At 39.4% G+C, this 20830-nt stretch overlaps 1 protein-coding gene across 3 annotated transcripts in view; it reads left to right on the plus strand.

Moving 5' to 3' along the window:
* The window catches only part of TBL1XR1 (TBL1X/Y related 1), a 118838-nt gene that overhangs the window by 45966 nt on the left and 52042 nt on the right, over positions 1 to 20830 (plus strand). For all 3 annotated transcript variants that reach the window (XM_064164705.1, XM_064164706.1, XM_064164707.1), the window contains exon 2: positions 4258 to 4322. The gene's annotated coding sequence lies outside the window, so the exon portion shown is untranslated. The remainder of the gene's footprint in view (positions 1 to 4257; positions 4323 to 20830) is intronic.

The raw sequence follows: 20830 nt of genomic DNA on the forward strand, positions 1-20830 counted from the left end.
TGTCTGTAGGGTTAGGTGCCGTGGTATGTGAAAGAATATATCTGAGGTGTGGAAAGTTATACAACTTTCATGTGATACTAGTATATATTTTAAACATTTCTTCTTTGGACCATCCAGAATGTTAACTTGCATTGGGATTTTTTCCATATTTCTGATACAGCAGAGGCTGTAAAGGTAGAACCAAAATCAGGATGTAAAGATTCCTCAATTCACAGAGAAAAGCCATTTCAGGTAGAGTTTAGGAATATAGGTGGATATGTCTCTGGGCAGGTCTTTGATACTTAGTGTTTGCTGTTGAGGCTTCTTGCAGAACACTCTCAGTGATAACTCCTCTCCATCTGAGCATACTCCAGTGCTGTGCTGCTGGCATGCTCCTCAAATCGGTGTTGGAGCAGTCTGTGCGTGCTGTTTTGTTACTAGGGACCTTATTGCTACCTACTAGTGCTGCAGGTAATGGCAACTTTTAATGCAGTTTTGTGTGTGGTTCTGACTTCTACACTCCTCCCTCCCCAATATATATGTGTTTCTGTTGAACTTTTGTTAGTGTTTACCTCAGTTCAGCTGAAAAGCAGGTGTTACTGCAGAATTGCTGATTTGTTTGTAAAAATTGCCATACGTCACTGTGTAACTGTGATTAAAAGAAATAACTTCGATTTTCTCTGTTTATGTTCCAAGCGCAACAGTGGTAGAATTGCCGCTAGTTTTGCGTATGCCTATTAACCAAATGAAAAGAAGGATTCAACTGAGTGATTAGTTTTCAATTTAGGCTTTTAAAACTATTGTCTGGTGCTTTTTGTAGCCTAGTTACTGAGGGGAATATCCAGGATTTAGTTATTTTTAATTCTGCTTTGATTTGGACACTCTTTCCAGATATTGAATGCAGATAAAAGCAGGATACTGGAGGAGAATTTAGAAGAAAAGATGCTGTGTCCTTAGACGGCTTTTGTGATTCACAAGGCACAACAGCTAATGACTGAATTTATTGTTAAAGCTCAAATAGCACCAAAATCTCAGAAAGTAGTATAAACAGAGTGATCCTAAGAGGATTAGAAGAAAAACACAAGTGCAGAAGTTCACATGAGGAACAGAAGTGAATCAAAGCTCATGCAGAAAACATTGTTTTAGCCATAGCGTGAACCCTTCTCTAGTGGATGAGCAGGAGAAAATAGCATAGAAGGTGGCATGTCTTGAAGAAAATGATTAAACATTTTTCTAAATAGCTTCTAGAGAAATACTTGTTTTGAACTGATTATGTTTGGAAACAGGTAAGAAATAATGTCACTGTGCATCTGTGCTATCTGTTTATAATCAGATTCGTCACTGTGCAGTGCCATGGTTGTTTTTATCTGTGGTTTCAGGTTTGTACCACATGATTATTACTTGGTCAATAACAGCAGCCCAGTCTGTGCTAGCAGCATGGGTTGGTATTTACTTTTTTGGTAGCTGGTTTGGCATGTTAGTCTTGGCTCTGCAGATGGGAACTGCTTGTCTGGTGTAACCTGTTTGCCTGGACCTTTTTGCCAGCTCTGCATGCAACAAGTCCCAAGAGTTGATGCCTGTAGGTGTTAGTGCTGCTTCATGCACTGTAGTGGGATGCTCTTTCTGAGATGGTGGGCATTGTACTGAGTGTTTGGGTGTGGTGTCATGGGAGGGGAGACACAGGTGTGCCATTCATGTGCAGAAGAGCCCAGTGTGGCTAATGGTGGTAACTATGCATGCAGCAAAATCTTGTTTTTAATTCTATGGGAGCACTACTCAGTCAATGCTGAAGGTGTTGTCAGTCCAGCTAGTGGTCAGCCTCCTAGCCCCTCCAAGAAGGATCCAAACTGACAAGCATTTGTGCATCACCCTGGTGTGCTTCATCAGCTTCAAGGGCGTCTGGTGGATTCTTTGTCACATAGTGTAGCTGTTGCTACACCTGGTCACCATAGATAAAGGTTGGCATAGGAAAGCGAGTGAGAGTCTAAAATCAATAAATTATAGCTGTCCCCTGCATTGTTTCTAGGTACGTGCCAACATGACAAAGTCTAATAGGATGAACTTGGAAAGAAAAAAGCTGCTGATGAGGCGTTTGTACTCATACTTGATTCTGAAGAAGGACATCGCAGTGTTTTCTAAATGTTTACGTGTCATTTGAAGCGCCCTTATTTAAAACTGGAGCCTACAACCAATTAACATGAGTGAGGAATGAAGCAGAGTCAGTGAACCCTTTCTTTTCTCATTCTCTGCTCTCTTGAGTCTTTGCTTCCAGCTTCTTTCCGTGTCAGTGCCCTGTTTAGCTATAAAGCGAAGGACAAGAAGCCTCTTCCACGGATCAGACAGAAAGGTTTCCCTCTCTGGCTTTGACGATAAGTACTGCACTCAGAAGATTGCACAAGGGCAAAGAGGTGTTGGAAGGAGACAGTTTGGGCAGTGTGTACTGAAGAAAGCCTTTTTTCATTGAAGAAAATGGTTTATATTTGTGCAATCATCCTTTTATTTATGTTTGCCATGTTCCTTCCCAAATGAAATAACCGAAACCAAGCTTCATGCTCAGAACGGGGCAGCAGAGCCCTCCTCTGCCTTTTGCTGCACACAGCTCTTGTAATGATGTAGACTCTTCTCAAAAGAGTATTGGTTGGTGGCTTGTTCTGCTTTTAAGGAGAACTCTTTTTGTAAGCAAGTAATGTTTTTTATGGGGTCTGCTGAGCAAGGTGATAAAGCTCTCTCTGCTGCCCTGCAGCTCTGGCTGGGGAGAAAAACCATCTGAGCAGCTCCACATAGAAAGCCATGCCACTTGAGAAGTGGAGTTTTCCTCAGTCTATTTACATAATTTCTGCAACACCAGTACAGCTAAGCAGGAAAACAAGAGCATGTTTGCAAATTCCTTGAATTCCCAGCATTCTTCAGCATCCTCTGCAGCAGCTCTCAGTTTCATTACGAAGGTTACATTTCTGCCTGTCTTGGTGGTGTGGTGGGATCTTCTAGGAATTAAAAAAAAAAAAGCCCAGCTGCTGCAGCTCTATTTTTAATTTTTATTATAACTATTATTATTTTTTTGTTTTGTTTTGACCAGGTCTGAAAATGGCTTCATAATAAACCAAACACTACTGGTTGAACTTAAAAAGAAATTACACATGAGAACTTTCTGTTGATCATGAGTCATAATAAAAGTTTTTAAAAGCAGTTTATGGATGCTTTGTAAATAGTTTAATCTAAAAGCAGTCTTATAATACTTCTAGTTGCTCATGTTCATCTGTCCCTTTCCTTGCTCTCTGAGTGGGTGATTAGATTATTTCCTTAAGTAGTCTGGCAAGTATTTATATCAATAGCAACCACTTAGAAATGTTAATGTGAATAAAAATTGTCATTACTGAATAAAAATGAGTGTTACTGTGGATGAAGTTAACAAATTTGGACATTAAAATGTGTTTGCTTCTACTTAACTATTTTATTGTTATATGCATAAATGTATTGCTACGGTGTAAGAGAGAATGGGGGTTTAGGATTAAGGTTTTGAAGATGGGAAAGATTCCCCTTGACTGTTGCGTTGTGCCTGCTGTCAAATGTTGCCAACAAGTGGTATAAGGTGTTCTTTGAAACTATCGAGGTCAATGCAGAAGTTGGTAACTGAGTGCACAGGCACATTTGTGTACATAAATTGATTTACTCCAATATGTGTAAGGAAAATAGATTTATTATATTTATTATTATTTCTTTACTGCTTTACAGTAACCATTTTGGAGGTCAAACTACTGGAATGTTGTTTTTTGTTTGGGGCTTTTCATAATTTAGAAGTCAGTAGTTGAGGTTTGTTTCCAGAAGAAATTTGGCCTGAGCAGAAGATACTGTAAGCTGCCTAGTTAACTTTCCAGTGCTTTCTCTGGAGAGCTAAGGCAAAATCCAGCCGTGGTTTTATACGCAAGTTGTTCTGTTTGTGTGTGCTCCTGCTGAATGGGTGAAATGGCCTGGAGGTTGATGGTGCTTCATTCAACAGGCTTATTTGTTCAAAGGCCTGTGTTTTGGGCTCCCCTCCGGAGCGGTTCTGTGATGTGGGTAGTGACAGGATATATGCAAAACCCCAGCCCTGCGTGTCCTCCTGTGCCTGAGCGCTGCTGCTCTGGACTGCGCACAAATTCAGGGGGAATCACGCAGCGCCTTGAGCTGAGTAGGCTGCAAGAGCTGTGAAGGCCCAGGCTTGATAATGTTTTGTTGTGTTGACATCACCATTTTCAAATAATGAATAGTAATGTTTCCTATGTCTTTATTTCCTTTCAGCATCACCCTTCTGTAGCAAGAGGCACCTGAAAGGAAAACTTCTGCATATCAATGCACTGCCAATGGTAAGTACCTTTTTAACTGACTGTCTATAATGGGGTTCTTTCCTGCAGATATACCAGAAGTTGTCCTCTGTTGCAAATAGTAGTTTTAGAATAACTCATTTTTAGTGCAGAAGTACAGAATTTTTAACATTTTTAAAGAAACATCTAGACTATCGTTCTATTGGATAAAAATATTTCCACTGCATCTGGATTTTATCCTGTGTAAAGTAAAGCAGCCTGTTAATTTTGAAGTGACAAATGTCACTTGACAATAACACAGCTCATCCTGTGGGTAACTGGTTTTGCTTCCTCTTCTGGCCAAAAGCCTGCTCAGGGCGAGCTATAGCTGAGCCGGGTGCTATATTGCCCCCACTTGGGTGTTCTCTGCAGGCTGTTTCACTACTAACAGCATCTCCTGTAACAAACCCACACAGTGCCAGGCAAATTTTGCATCAGCACATTTGAGTGCAAGACTAATGGAGCTAAGATCTGAGTTCCTATAGAAAGAGGCTTGGTTGAGGTGATTTTCTTATTCCAATGTTACAAACTCTTGGAAGTTTGCATTTGCAAATTGTCTTTATGGTTTAGTTTTGCTTCCTGATAGTTGTGCAGACAGAAAGCAGAGATGAGGTCTGAAGAGGAGGACTGGAAATTACTGCTTCAGCTTTGATCAAATAGTCTTTTTTCATCAGTTTTGGTATCATGTAATGTCACAGTTGGGATGTACAGGAATGTTAATTGCGTCATTACCTCTAAAAAATAAATGCATGAAATGCTAGCCTAAGCTTTGAATTTCAAGCATCTCTAGGTCATTGTGTTTGGTACAGAAGTTTGAGAGTTTTTAACCACTAGCTCTGAGAACTCAATTTGGGATCTGAGAGCTGAACTCAGGTCCGTTTGGTTTGTGTATGGACATTGATCTGAAGAATACATAAATAAATTATAACCTCAAATGCACTTACCTGTGAGCAAAACTGATATTCCAAGAGTTTGCCTCGATGTAGCTGCTTTACTTTGAAATGCAGTAAGTGATTCTTGCTCTTGAAGACATCCTGGAGTGGAATGTAATGCAGCATGTGTTTGGGACTAAGGAAAGTAAATGTTGCTCTGAGGTAGGAAGATCTGCACCAAGTGTGTATGTCATTTAATAGACTGATGTTTGGGCTCAGAGTTGATATGTCGACAGAAGTGTATATTGATTTGGGATGAATTTCAGCTGGTGGCAATGGATTTGAGTGGGAAGGTACTTTTTTTACCTGGTCTCTTAGCTTTGTGTTTTAACTGTCCAAAACTGGAACTAGCAGTGCTCTCAGCCTTTTCTAAATTGATGTTATTGTTGTTGACCTTTTTCCAGCAAAGAGGTACTTTTGATTTCTTTTTATTTCAGTTTCTATTTATTTAGTCGAGCAGGTTTTTCAGTTATGATTTAACACACCAGTCTGTATTACTGCCCCTCTTAAAAACATGACTCATTCCATATTAACCTAGTCCTTATACTTCATAAAATTTTAAAATACTGAGAGACTGTACTTGAAATGCTGCTGCATTTTGTTCTAATTTTCTCCCTGTGAATTATATTAGAAATTCAGAATTGCACAGTCTCAAGGGTATGCTACTTGTTACAGTGATCATAAAACATACTCAACTGTTACTCATAGCGAAGTGAAATACTTTCCACTCTTTTCTTTAAGGGCTGCTTTTGTGGTAAAAGTTGTAATATTTCATTGTTCTGGAGATTTCTGAACAATTACTCATCTCTTAATTAACTTTGAACAGCTCAAATGTAGATTTAAGAGACAAACTAGACACACAATCATCTTTAAAGTAATCATAAGTTAATCTGGTTTATAGGAAAAAAAAAATACTTTTATGGGGTTTTATTGTGTTCTTTTTCTCTCTGGTGTTTGCAGACAAAGTATGGGCCAAAGGTTGACCTGAAAAAAAAGCTGTTTGCATATTCTCAGACTAGACTTGATTTAATTTGGCTACCCATGTTCAGTACATTTTTGTTTGGTATTTTAATCATTATTGTTAGTTCTAGCTCCATTTCTAAAGTACTAAAAAAAAACAAAACAAAACAAAGAAATTACAACTCTTTTTTTCCTTTGCTTTTCTATTTTAAAGGTAAATCAAAGATGGGGTTTTTTTTGTATCATATGTTGACTGATAACTAAATAGGGTACGCTATAAGTTAGTCTTCAAAAACATTGTAATTGCTGGTGAATGTTCTCCTTCCCATTCCTCCAACCAACCACAATGTTTCTCAGAGACTCAAAGGAAAGATGCAAAGGTTTAACTAAAAATGGGCTGTAAAGTGGAGGAAAAATACTGTATAATGCTCCTTTCTCTAGGATTTTAAAGGTTCATTTAGAGAGTGGTTAACTGGGTACTTAAGGATTAATGAATGTACTGGAAATAAAAATAGGAAGTCCTGGACCTTTGGCTTAAGCAAAAGAACATGTCAGGCTTTCCATAAAGACTTCAGTAAATGATTTTTTTTTGTTCTGTGGTGGAACAGGTAGTTTTTACCCAAGAGGTATTTTCCATTATACCTTTGAAGTATTCTCTTGCAAGTTTTAGAAGCAAAACAAGTTGCCTTTTTGTCTTCTACAAGTGGTTGAAGCAGGCCTTTGTGTGTGTGCATGTGCATAAATATGTGCCTTTTGAAAGGCATGCTGGAAAACACTATACTTGGATTCTTGATTCCATCTCTTCCTGAGTGGTTAGTTTGTTGAAGATCAACATGGTTAGTCTCCTGCAGAGGAGAACAGAGGATGTTACACTTTTTTTTTGCAAGCTGACACAGGCAAAGTCTTAAGAATAGGCAGTAAGAATGAAGTTACTTAGTCTCCAGGAAAAGCAGAGTGCGATCAACAGCAAAGTCATGTCCTCGTAGTCTCTTGAGAAGAATACAAAGTAGGTGTTTTAAATCCATTCTCTTCAATGATGTCTGCTCTAGGTGAATATATCATACTGTATTTTAAAGGTATAACACACCCATTGTGTGTGTTACATCAACTGCTCTTACAGGTTAAAGACCTGTTAAAGAAGAACTCTGTAGATGCTAAGTCTCTTGGGTCAGGAGATTCCATGGGTGCAACATTACAGTGTTATTATCTACCAGTGGATTTAGCCCATACACAGTAGGAGTGACTGAGGGAGCTGGGAAGGATGAATGTCACTCCAAAGAAAAAGACATTCAGTGAAGGGATTAGATGATGTCTGCAAAAGCTTCCATAGTACTGCAGCCAGCCCTTTGAATCTTTGTGATGCTTTCCATAGTGTTGTCCTGTGACCTTGCCACTCTGTAGAAGACAGTTCAAGGAATAAATGAATGTAACTATTAGCTTGTGGTTCCACAGCAGTTAAGCCCATCTAAATGCTGATCTGTCTACCAGATTAATCTTCTGCCAGTCCATTATGTTAAAATCATCTCATGCAGGGAAAACAAACAAGGGAGAGGGCGGAAGCCTGTACCCACAACTGGAGGAGTAATATTTGCTGTGGAAGCCCTGCCTCTGCTGGCACCCATCAAGGACAATGAGAGGTCCATGCTGCTAGCTCCAGGGCTTGCACAGAAATTGGAAAATTGACTTCATTTCAGCAGGAGCTGAATGTCATCTCGCATCCATGAGTATATGTGAAAGAATCTGTGGTTGAGCAGACCTCTGAAAGACAGTAACACTGGAGGTTGGTTTTCATTATACTGAAAACAGAGACTCCTGCTTTCAAGAGTTTATGAGACTTGACAGTACTTCAGATGTTGGCTGCAAGAGACACTAGTAGTTGCTTCAAAATAAATAACCTTACAAGACCAAAGTGCTTTTTCTTCAGGTACATACACGTATATGTACGTGTAACTTTCAAGTGTAGGGCTAGCTCTTTTGAGAGGCAAATACATAAAGCTAACCAAGCCTGAAAGCATTTTCAGCAGTAGGGGCTGTAAGTCCTCATCACATGTATCACTGTTGGCTGTACAGTTTATGGAGTACAAGTTTATAAGGAGAAAAGTAATATATTTCTAGCAGTTTTTGAAATAGTCTAGAAGTGAAATTTTGGAATGTTCTGCTACTAAAATCAGTAGACGCTATTATTAGTGAAGGAAGGTTAAGTGCCTGATAATTGTTTACCACTGAACAATTATTTCAGAGTGTTCATAAGTTCTGTTTATTGGATCAGCATGAATTAGCTGATCTAGCCTTATGTGTTTTGAAGAGGAAGTGAAAATAATGTGGTACAGAAGAGAAACTGGTGTGGTAGGGTGCCTGCTGTGATAAACATTAAAAATTTTACCTACTACTACATTCAGATCCAGTTTTGGAAAGTTTTAAATTTTCTGGGTTTGTTTCTTTTGGGTTAATTTTTTAGTATATGTTTGTGGTGTTTGTTGTGTTTGGTTTGCTTTTTGGTGCTTTCTGCAAAACAGAAACAAAGTTAAACACAATGATGAAGTCCCTTTCTGATTGAGAAGGAAAAAAAAAAAACACTTTGGCTCCTCTTTCTACCATTAAAATACACTACTGAATGAATCACCTGAAAGAAAAGCTACTCCTTGAAGTAGTGGTGGTCCTGTTTTGAAGTAGCATTTGTCAGAACTTCGTCTGCTGAGTCTCTAAGCATTTTGCAGTTCAGAAATAAGCTTTGACTAAGAATTCTCGGCAGAATCATAAATATGTCATTATCTAAGCCACCAGGATATGTAGCCCCTGGCAGGTGCCCAGTGCAGTCCAGAGGAGCAAAGGGAACCGAGCCAGTATCTCAGACTAGGAGACCAGCCTCTAAAATAGGATGAGGGTCATTCATGTTCCTTGCCTATTGCCATTGAAGTCTCAAGTACCTGAATCTGGGCTGTTTCTCCTGCAGTGGATTTTTATGTTACAGCTTTTTTTATTCTGTGTTTTTCTTCTTGTCATCATCTATCTCCTTCACCTCTTCTGTCTTTGTCTCCTTTTTTGTGCCTTTACTACTTTATGCTGGTTTTGGTTCAGTAGTTAATAGTAGCAGTAGTAGTGCAGCTAGCATTAGATTATATCTTACTTGATCAACATGCCATCTGCTTTACAAGAGAGGGAGATTTTATGTTGCTGCTGTAGGTTCACTGCCATATGCCCATGGTGAAGTCTTATGGCCTGAAATGACCCTTTCCCCACTCTATTGTATAAAAGAATTAGAAATACAGTGCTATATGTTCTTGACTAAGTTTGTTGCTTCATTTGAGAAAAAAATGAACTGGATCTTAGGTGTACATGAAGGAAGATGTCATAGAGAAAACCCAAGGACAGGCTCTTTTGTGTTGGAGCACAAGTGTCCAGAGGCAATCAGGGCTTACTGCCAGAAAACCATGTTAATGTGTCACTTGTACCATCAGATCTTGATCCTGGTTGCCTCCTTGACAACAGAGAGCTGAGATTGGTTCAAGTAAACAAAAGTAAAAGCTGCCTTCAGTTTCAGTGGTGTTGATAATTGGAGATAATGAATATTGCTGCAGAACAACAGGAAGTCTGTAGGCTGTGGGGAATGATACTGAATTAGGAGAAATGAAGACCTGCTAGCCACCTAAAACCAAGACCCCTGCATATCTCTGTCTATCATCATGGATGTCAGATAGAAAAGCCTGTACTTGTGTGCCAAGTCTCTAGTTCATTGTAAGAGCAGAAGTAAAGATCATAGTCACTGGGTTAGTGCACTTGTAAATGACCATTATGTGATGTTCTTAATGTGATTTAATGAAGAAAAACAAAAACCTTGTTCAAAAGAAGGGACTTGATGGGCTGATATGTATGCAAGATTGATATCCACGAATTTAATGTTTGTGCAAATGAGGAGTGTTGATGTCATACGTGAGCCGTAGTTGGAAGACTTGTCCTTGTTAATTGTGTTGGTGAAATCTTCCCCTTTAATTGATTTTGGCTATACTTGGACCATATTTTATTACAGTCTACATGTGTTTTGAAGGTGTTTTATCACATGTTGAAGTGTTTGACATCTGTTTTAAAAGAAAAAGTAAACTCAGTAGCATAAATAAGATCCAGTCTATGACAACAACATCAAACAGAGAAGACTTTAATAAGCTACCAAACAAGCTTTTACAAAATCACAGATGATAGGTGTTGGAAGGGACCTCAGCAGATAATCTACTCCACCCTGAACCCCACCAGAGCAGGTTCATGTAGAGCAGGCTGCACAGGACAGCATCACAGCAGGCTTTAAATGATTCCAGAGATTTGGACTACCACCTCTCTGAGCAGAGTGTTCCAGTGCTCCATAACCCTCACTGTAAAGCAGCTCCTCCTCATGTTTAGATGTAACTGCCTGTGTTCAAAATCAGCCATTTCAGTCTTCTGTGAGCTTGTTTCCTCTCTTAGCATAGTCAACACTTTCTCTGAATACAGCCGTGCACTTCTGATAAAGAGAATACAGTAAGTCAAATAACGTGCATGGATGATAGACTGTAAAGAAGTGGGTTTAAGTGCTTGCCTATTAATGAGTATCTAGAATAAAGTCAGCAGTGGATAAAATGAATAGAGGGGGGATAAACTGTCACAGCAGATTCTTTTTCTCATGAATAAAAGAAACACATTAAAAACTATCAGGTACATAACACACAAATTAAGGGGAAAAATAGATGGTCAAAGGTTAAAGAGGGAATGAAAACAGAAGTTTTATGGTCACAAGACCAAGTGAGGCATTAGTTAATTTTCCCTTTTTTTGGTACAGTTCATCAGGAGTTCAAGTAATTCAGCTGAGTGACTGAACTGGAACAGAAAAAGAATGCCAGAAAAAGTGATTGCTAATAACTTAAACAGAAAAAATAATCAAATGAACTTAAGACTTGATGTCAGCATTTTACATTAAAATGCATTTGAAAAGGCTGGAATCCCATCCTGCTTCCATGGAACCTGGTTTATAACAGCTAGATTTGCAACAGTTGATGTATTATTCTACTAATATGCCATGAGAATGGATTTAACCAAGAAGTGGCAGAGGTGCAGAAGATGTTTTCTGGATACTCACCGTCTGGGCAGTGGGTAATTTGGGGAGTAGATAAGAGGATTTGAACACAAGAAAACATTGTGAGGAGGTGACTGTTAGTGATGCAAATAGAAACAGAGCATTTGTGCTGTCTCCTCTCTCCTAGTTTTCATGTTTTTGCAGTAAGCCAGTGACTGGTATGTTCAGGACTTTGTGAATGCAGCTTAGAACAGACTGTTGACATACCTTTCCACTGGCCTAAGTTCTGGTTTCTTTTATATCTAACTTTTTCTAAAACCCAACATCCTTTTGTGCTGAATAATTCAGTTTTGGTAATTGCTAGGATATTCTATGCTGTTGCAGTTTAGCAGGCTACTAGTTGGAAGTCCAGTGCAGTTAGTGGGCAGACTCTTGCATATCCTGGTCTTTGGCTCAAACTGGAAGCTGAGGTGAGTGAATACACTGTTGCAGAGACTGTCCAGTTTTGTTCCACTGTTCTCTTTGCTGAAGCCAACTGAAGTTTTTCAGCATATTTAACCACCTCCTAGCCTACAGGAATAAGCACTGCCACTCTTTTTTTGGTCATCTGCAGTGGGATGTAGGTTGCAGCATTTGTAGAAGAATGAATGTTACATGGCAGAACATAACTGTAATTGTCTGAAATATCTCAGTCTAAATGTCCCAGTGTCTGGAGGTCATGGGAGCTCTGACTTTGCATGATAAGGGAACTGAGAAAGTGTTGCTACTCTGCTGTGGGTGTCTATATATGTATCCACGATCACAATAGACAAGACTTAAGCATTATGAGCTTTGTGGATGCCCTATAGTGGTATCTGTGTTTTCTTTACAAAAGCATTTTTGGGTTTAGGCAAAAAAATATGGTAGAGCTAATCTGTCTAGAGTGTAGTATGATGCTTCCTCCAGTTCTGTGTTGGAAATGATTCATTAAAATACTGACAAAATGTTGTAGAAGACTTGTGGCATCAATAAGGGGCATGTTAAAGAGAGGTCCTATCACTTTGTGCTCACAGGGGATGTGTTGTGCCTAAAGGAAGTTAGCTATCTGAAGAATTGGTCTTGGGCTGACTTTTAAAGTATTCAATAATGAACTTTGGCAGCAAAAATAGGAGTGCACAGTAAAATTTGCCAGTGACATAAAAATGGGAGATATGATCTCTGTATGGACGAGTAGTAGAGAATCTCACAGGAAATGCTGGATGACCTTTAGGACTTAAGTGGTAAAGATGGACTGAAATTTCAGAGCACAAAATGCAGGGTTGTGCACTTCTGAATAGACATGAATGCTTATCTCTTGAAAATGATGGAGGGACAGAAAGACTTGAGTATATTAGCTACTAAAATCAAAGAATATGTATTTGCTTTCTTAAAGCACATGAAGAGTTGATAAAGACTTGAGTGAAGTTAGATTTTTTTCTGTGTTAGACTGAAGACAGCACTGGGACAAGAAGAAATGTGTGTATCTTGGCAAGGAGTATATTCAGGTTGGTAATTGGGAAACAGGTCTCATTCAACACAGGGATATGATTCTGGGGTAATCTTTCAGTAATATAACAGGAGGCAGAGTAGCCTCACAAGGTTTAAGTTGGATGCTTGTTAATACAAGCTGGGCTCAAGGGAAGAGCCCAGTGGTCTTCCTAACAAGCACAGCTTGTTTGTGGAATAACAGATTTTGTCTTTGAAAGATAAGAAAGCTTAATCTTGTGTAACCTGAAGAGGTCATCAGTTCTCTTTCAGCTGTGTTCTGTTTTGCCAGATTAACAAGTATGACGTGTGTAGAAGTAAATCACATCCTTCTGTGAGGAACATGGGACAAAAACTGTCACCTGAGAGGAAGCAATATAATGCATATGTACCTTATAGTTCAGTAAATTCAGATGCACCTAACAAGTCTTAGACTCTTTTTTTTTTTTGTCTGATATAGAAAACACATTAGTCTGCTATGTAAATGTCTTCAAATGTATGCTTTGAAAAGGAGTGTTACATATGTAAAATCAAAAGCCTTCCAAAGAGAACTCGTGACATCTATACATAGCATGCTTATGGAAAAAATCCTTGGTTTGAGGGTTCCTAAGATTCTCTTGTCATCCCAAGACTGAGCTGGGATTTTTTTGCTTGATGCATCACAAATGGACAAAAATCAGCAGAGGCAAAGCTTGAGCAGAGTGTTACTAGAAGTGCCAAGTTAGAGCTGTGTGACACCTACTTAAGAAGATCCCAGCTATGCAATACTTATAAGTTAGGAACTACAGTGCTTGCTTTTGAAGAAAAAGCATAGAAGAAAATTAATTGTTCCACATGTTGTGACTTAACTCATCTGGTGGAAAATTTACAGTGGCTTGCAGGCACAGTGAAATGAGCTTGGAGATCTGGGTTAGAGAAAAACTACACTTCTTTACTCTCACCCTGGCAGCTTGTCATTACCTTTCTCTTTCTTCTTTTTATTTGAGCAGTGCTACCTCCTTGGGAATCTTCTACTGGGAAACAAATGTGTGTCAGTGTACTTACATAAATCAATCAATCCATATAGCCCTGCCTCACATAGCTTTTCTGGCTACACCCATGAAAAATTGCCAGGAGGTCAAAAAAGAGGGCCTGACTGGGTAAAACACGACTGCCCAGTGAGATATCCACACCCCTTCCTTTATTGGAGCTGAATTATCTCTAAGAACAACTTAGAAGATAACACTGTGGCTGGTTAATATAAGTAAGTCCCTGCATGGACACTGTGTCAGGGTTGTGTTACTGTCTGCATGGGTCTAGCAGCACTTTTGTGGCTACCAGGACTTTAAATTCAGTGTGCTCTACGGTGCCTTTGCTATCATATGTTCAAATCCTGTGATAAGAGTGCTATAATTAGGAAGCTTAGTTGAAGAATTGCATAGAGGAAACACTTTTATTCCTTAAGTATAGTGGATTTGTTGAAAGGTAAAATGCTACCTGACTTGCTGTGTGTTTCTAGGAGAATTTCATGGTAGATGTCTTGCATTAAATGAAAAGAATAATGCTCTTGAAAAGCAGAAATATACTGGAAGGAGGAGGGGGAGAATAGTTTCTGTACTAACAGGTGAATGCCAAAAAATCCCCCAAAATATAGCATTTTGAGGAAGAGTTTTTGCTTCGTCTCCTGTATTAAGTTGCAATGAGAGAAGCAGCTGCAGGATCTGTAAAGTGTGGACTTCACTGTAGGAAATGCATCTATTTATCACTTCTAACCAGACCTAGGCAAGCTGTATGGATTTTTTTTTTGTTACATCTACAAAAATAAATTGTTTTGAGAATCTTCAATCTTCTAAATATTTGCTGAAGGAAGGAATCCTAGACAGGCAGAAGTGCATGCGTAACGCTTTGTCTCGCACTAGGATAATGGCTGCACATTTCCAGAGCTTCAGCTCTTTAATAAGGCATTCTCTAACTCAGCCCAACAGCCACAGCCAAGAACAGAAAAAGTGCCTGTTCCCATAATGGGTTTTCCTTTCCTCTCTGTCTTTTCCCTCAAAACACTTCCCTGCTTCTTAGTCTGCAATCTAGCTCAGTGCCCCTATTTCTGCTGTGTTCAGCGGGGCTGAGCAAGGACCTAATCTGCAGGAGGCTATTTGCTGTGTGGTTAGAAGAAGAAACAACCTTCTCTCAGGACTAGGTGTATGTAGATTGTGGGTTTTTTCCAAACACAGAATAGACTTGTTATATAGCTCTTTATCTAATTTGTTTGCACGTAAACCAAGGGCTAGCATTTAATTCTCCTTCTGTACTGCAAATGTTTAATTTCACTGACTGGAGGAGAATTTACTGAATTTAGATAAAGATGGTGATAATCAACATATTTATCCTAACTCAGAATCAACAGGGACTTTCAGGAGTGACTAGAAAAGCTATATTACATCTCAGCACTTTCATTATCTTTGAATACTCTTCAGTGGTTTTTGCCTCTTACAGAAGAGGATTTAGAAAACTGTATTTATTTTTAATGGGCTATGCTAGAAGGACAGAATCAGAGGCAGCAGTCAGCAGTGATGCAGACAGTCTGGACAATCTTGTCAGTAAGAAAGAGTAGCAGATGGTCTAAGGAAAATATATTAAAACAAAACAACAAAAGTCCTCCACAGGAGGGTTTTGGGTTTTTTTTAGTGGTTGTTGACATTTCACTTTTATGTTGTTTATTGATGGTGTCTGCTTAGATCACAATCTTTTCAGCACAGGCATGAAATCTTAACGTTTTTGTGCAGTGTTAGCATAATGGGGCCCCCATCTTGAAAAGGGGTCTTTTGGATACTGCTGCTCCTCAAATAAACAGTAGTAATAATAATGTTTGTAGTGTCTAGGTTTATTTGTTGTAAAGGTTCCTTGAGCAAGAAGAGAGGTGCCTGAGATAGAAAACATTTAAGTGAGATGAGTAAAATCCCCATGATGTGTTGCATGTGTTGCTTTTTTCCTTGTGTGTTTTGTAGATCTTTTTGAACAGCTCCATTTTATCCAAGTGTGTATAAAGGCTGAGGGAGCTGGTGTTGTTTAGCCTGGAGAAGAGGAGGCTCAGGGGTGACCTCATTGCTGTCTACAACTACCTGATGGGAGGTTGTAGCCAGGTGGGGGTTGGTCTCTTCTGCCAGGCAACCAGCCACAGAACAAGGGGACACAGTCTCAAGTTGTGCCGAGGAAAGTATAGGCTGGATGTTAGGAGGAAGTTTTTGGCAGAGAGAGTGATTTGCATTGGAATGGGCTGCCCAGGGAGGTGGTGGAATCACGGTCCTTAGAGGTGTTCAGGCAAAGCCTGGGTGAGGCACTTAGTGCCATGGTCTAGTTGACTGGATAGGGCTGGGTGCTAGGTTGGACTGGATGATCTTGGAGGTCTTTTCCATCTTGGTTGATTCTAAGATTCTATGATTCTAACCACATCAGAGTTTGCTTTACAAGGGTTCGTATCAAGGCACATTGTGATTTATACTGATAGTAAAGATGATGACTACCAGAGATTTTTTTTGTTTGTTTTATATAATCCTGGCCTTATACCCTTATAATTCAGTTGCTGTCTGTTTTGCAGTAAAGAGAGGTGATAAAATCTCTGCACATAGATTTGTTTGTCTCTTCCTTCTCTACAAGTCACTGAAGCACACTGGTGTGGGTTGCCACCCACTCCCCTGCATGCATACCTGCTTACTTTCCTCTGAGACGCAGATATGTAGTAGCTTTGGTTTGTTGTGTTGTTGTTTGTTTGTTTGTTTGTTTTTCCCAGGTTTCAGTATTACAAATGAAATTGAGGGGCAGGTTAAATAGGGATGAAGTTGGTTAAGTAAGACCATGCTGTGAGCAACACAGCTTCATTTGTGTCTAGAAATCAGGTCAGGTTTTGATTGCATTGTCAGGGGTAGTTAACGCTGAAATAATTTACGTCACAATATGAAAGGGAACAAAAATGGATTTGCTATTGTCGTTTTCTGGCACTTAGGAAAAGATAGTATGTATGTATGAATGTAAAGTACCCTAGGTCTAGAAAGCCATGCAAACCTTTAATTACTTGTAAGTGGTCTCAATTTTCTTCTTGACAAAATGAGCTATATTTTTTTGTGTGTCTTCAGTAAATGCCTTTCTCATGAGTGTTGCTTTTCTGAATAGACAGAGTTTGCTTCACCTGAGGCAGAAAATAACACTTTAACGTATATTTGATTAACATTTGTAAGGGCCTAGTAGATTTAGGAGCTGAAGTTGACAGTCCTGCCTCATTCTTCTGCCTCTGACAGCCTTCCACAGCCTGAGTTGCCTTTTGCCCTCATCGTCATCCACAAAAATTGTATAAGTGAATAACCAAGTCTGTTTTTCTTGCTGTACTGCACAGGGTCATCAAATTTGACTCTCTTAACTGTAGTTCAGGTGAAGGATATGATGGCAAAGGATCTCTTGTTTCTGTAGTTATGTAATTGAATATTCAGTTAGAATTAATTTGTTTCAGGTCAGTGGAAAGGCATCTGCCCTGCCATCTTTGAGGGAGAGTACTGTTACCAGGAGATGCACCTAGACTGACTATGAATCCTGTGGCTTCTCTGTTAGAATGCAACCCTCAGCAGTGGCAAGGAACTTCTAGGATATGCAGTAATTACCTGAAGATATTGTACTTAGACATGGGTCTTCATCTACCGGCAACAGGCATGAAGTGTCTGTTGTTGGCTTGTTCTTTTTCTGTGGTTTGTGGAAGTTTTTGTTGTGGATTTTTTGAGTGGTTTGTATGAGCCAGGAGTTCCCAGAAAACCACTTACCTTCATCTCCATAACATCCCCAAACCTCTAAATTCTATCCCTATTTCTATTAAGATTAATTAAACCATAAAATTCATGTCAAATGTCCTTCCCTCTGCAGTGCCAGCTTTGCCTAGGATAAGCATAACTAAAAAGTGATTTTAAAATGAAAGTAATCTTTTCCTTCTGCTGATGGTGCTTTCATGTTTTAAGATAAGCTGTTGCAGTAAACTCTTTCGGCATAGGAGGAAAACTGAAAGATATGAACTGGGTCTTGACTTCGTGCTGTGTTGATATAAAGCAGGTGGTGCGAGATTGCAGTGTTACAGATACAGAGGCAAATTTGCTTATTGATAGCTGGGCTCCGGTTTTTATTCATAGCTATAAGACATGTGGATCCTCAGACATTGCTTGAATAGAATTTGCTGATAGTGGAGACTTTCACTTAGCTGGTCAAGTCTACACTAATCCTGAAAACTTTGAAATTATCTCCTTGAGGTTTAAATATTTTCAGCATATATAAAGTAAAAGTCCAGCAAGGGATGGATGGGACTGCATTCATCTTTTCTTTCATAACTCCCTTTAAAGTGCCTTTCTGCTTTCCTGCTTACATATGTGGCTGTTATTAGAAAAAATAAAATGTACAATGAGTATAAAAATATCCCATGTGATGAAAGTGGATTTGGATCCCAGCTGGCTTTGTATTTTGTTTCTTCTTGCAGCTCTTGTTTCCTGTTCTCAATTTTGACTCCTCTAGTTTCAATAGCATAGTATCAAAGCGAATTTTAAGATAAAAGGAAAACTTAGGAAGTGGAAAAACATAGACAATCCTGTTCTCAAATGATGATTTTGCTAAATCAGACTTCTCATCACTCCCCATGGATTTAAAGGTGCATTTGGCAACGTGCAAAATTAGTTGCAGCTACAATTGATTTCTTTGTACAAATACTTTGGTGTGCCTGAATACACGAGACATGAAGCAGCTGTCACAGGGCCTCTGGTTTCATGTAAATCTTAAGGGTAGAATCATAGAATGGGTTAGGTTGGAAGTGACCTCAAAGACAAAGATCATGCAGTTCCAACCCCCTGCCATAGGCAGAGGCACCTCCCCCGCTAGAACAGGTTGCTCAAGGCCTCACCCCACCTAGCCTTGAACAGGGAGGAAGCATCCACAGCCACCCTGGGCAACCTGAGCCAGTGTTTCATCACCCTCACTGTAAAGAACTTCTTCCTAACATCTAGTTTTAAACTCCCCTCTGCCAATTTAAACCTATTACTCCTTGTCCTGTCATTACAAGACCTTGTAAATAGTTCCTCAGCCCTCCTGTAGGCCCCCTTCAGATACTGGAAGGCCACTACACTGTCTCTTCAAAGCCTTCTCCAGGCTGAAGAGTCCCAACTTCTGTAGCCTGTCCTCATAGGAGAGGTGCTCCAGCCCTCTGATATTCTTCGTAGCCCTCCTCTGGACTCGCTCCAACAGTATATTGCCTTTTTTATGTTTCAAGAATAAAAGAGCTAGCTGTAGCAGGATGTTCTATAAATGGCATTATTAAGAAGAGCGGACTTCTGTGAGCTGATGGAAGGTGGTGTGATATTATACCAAGAGGAATGATGAACAGCAGTGAATACTGTGTTTATGTAGTCTGCCTTTCAGACATTTCTGAGTATTCTGAATTAATCTGCTATAAACATGTGAAATAGGTTATTTTCCCCCAAAATGTGAGTACAGGTCACCTATCGTTGAGGAGATGCTGTTCTTTAGCTGTATGTTTGTTTACAGAACTGTTTGTATGTAATTCTTTCTCGATTTCTGTTTCCTCTCTATGGCAGACGTACCCAAAACAATGAGTCTTGCTTCTCTCTCAGCAGAAGGCTTCAGGCAATTTAGCATTTATTGCCAGGGTTTCTCCTGCCAGCTCTCCATTTCCAGTGAACCTCTGCAGGATGCTGCTTTTTCCTGCTTTTTCTGCAGATAGTGTCAGGCATCTGGAAAGAGAAAGGGAGAACCATTTTCAAAGCAAATCACAAAACACAAACCAATAGAAAACTCAATGGAATAGGCCACATTCTTTAACATGTCATTGCAGTGACTTTTAGCCTTCTCTGAAATCCCCAACATGGTCTGGTTTTGCCAGAGAAGTCATTACATCATTTGCAGAAGCTGCAAACAGGAGGCATCCCATGGTGACTATACTTAGTTATTCCAAGACAGAGGAAAAGCCAGAGAGGTCATGGAGGAAACTCTGCAATTCAGGATGTAGCCATGTATAAAGTGCATCTTCCATCCTGATGAGCTGACATTCACTGGGGATGTAGTTTGGACCCAGTGTGACTTTGTGTAAGATGTGGCTGTGCCAGCATCCGAGCAAGCTTCCTGCAGATGAATTACTTAACATTACTTTTTTTTTTCCTCTCTCTCTTTATGTAAACTTCTTTGTGGAAAAATATTTGCATCAGCTCATGTGATATTAAAATCCAGTATGGCTTTCTGTGCATAGTTGCTTATAATAAAAGTTATCTGTTAAAACTATGTAGACATACAGTAGGAGTATTGTGATTTAACAGTGGCTGACATCTCTTCAAAAACTCAAAATAGGTTTGCCTATAAATACATTCTCTTGTTTTGCAATTGACATTTTGCTAGTGGGTGGCTAATTTGAAGGGAAATAGACCAGAGGTCTAATACTAATAACTAATTAATACTTATGTGGATATTTAAAGTCTATTTTTCTGCTTATCTATAGGCATGTATTATTGATCTGTGCTGTGTATCCTTCTTTGCATATATGTTTAATTCTGAAACTTTGGCTTCAGTAACATTCACGCTTATGTGCCTTTGCAATCAAAAGCTTGAAAGCAAAGGTGGTTGTGTTTCTCAAAAGCATTTTCTGAGAGTGATGGTTTCAAAGTAATGGCACTTAAACTGTGTTATGAAAAGTCTTCCTCTTGAAGCAAGGTCTAAAAGGAAAGCCAATGATGCATAGCCCACATGTTGCCTTAATTTAAGAGCTCTAAATTAGCATCACTAATATATGCTTTCCTGCGTAAGGCATAGGGCAGTTTTTCGTCCTGCATTGGAAGTGGGTAGCTCACAGGCAAACTGAAGAATGAAATAAAAAGGGGCATGTCATAAGAAGCTCAGTCCTTTGGGATCAGAGCACAACAAAAGCAAGTGCATGTCACTTCTCACAGTGCATGTGTTACTATACCAAAGAGATGTTATGTTCTGATGGGATACATTTCCACAAAGGTTTCTTTCTCTTCCACCTATTCACCTTGCCTCCTCCTTTCTCTCTTGCACTTACACTCATC

This window comes from Pogoniulus pusillus, chromosome 26 (genome assembly GCF_015220805.1).
Source record: "Pogoniulus pusillus isolate bPogPus1 chromosome 26, bPogPus1.pri, whole genome shotgun sequence".
NCBI classification, from domain to species: domain Eukaryota; kingdom Metazoa; phylum Chordata; class Aves; order Piciformes; family Lybiidae; genus Pogoniulus; species Pogoniulus pusillus.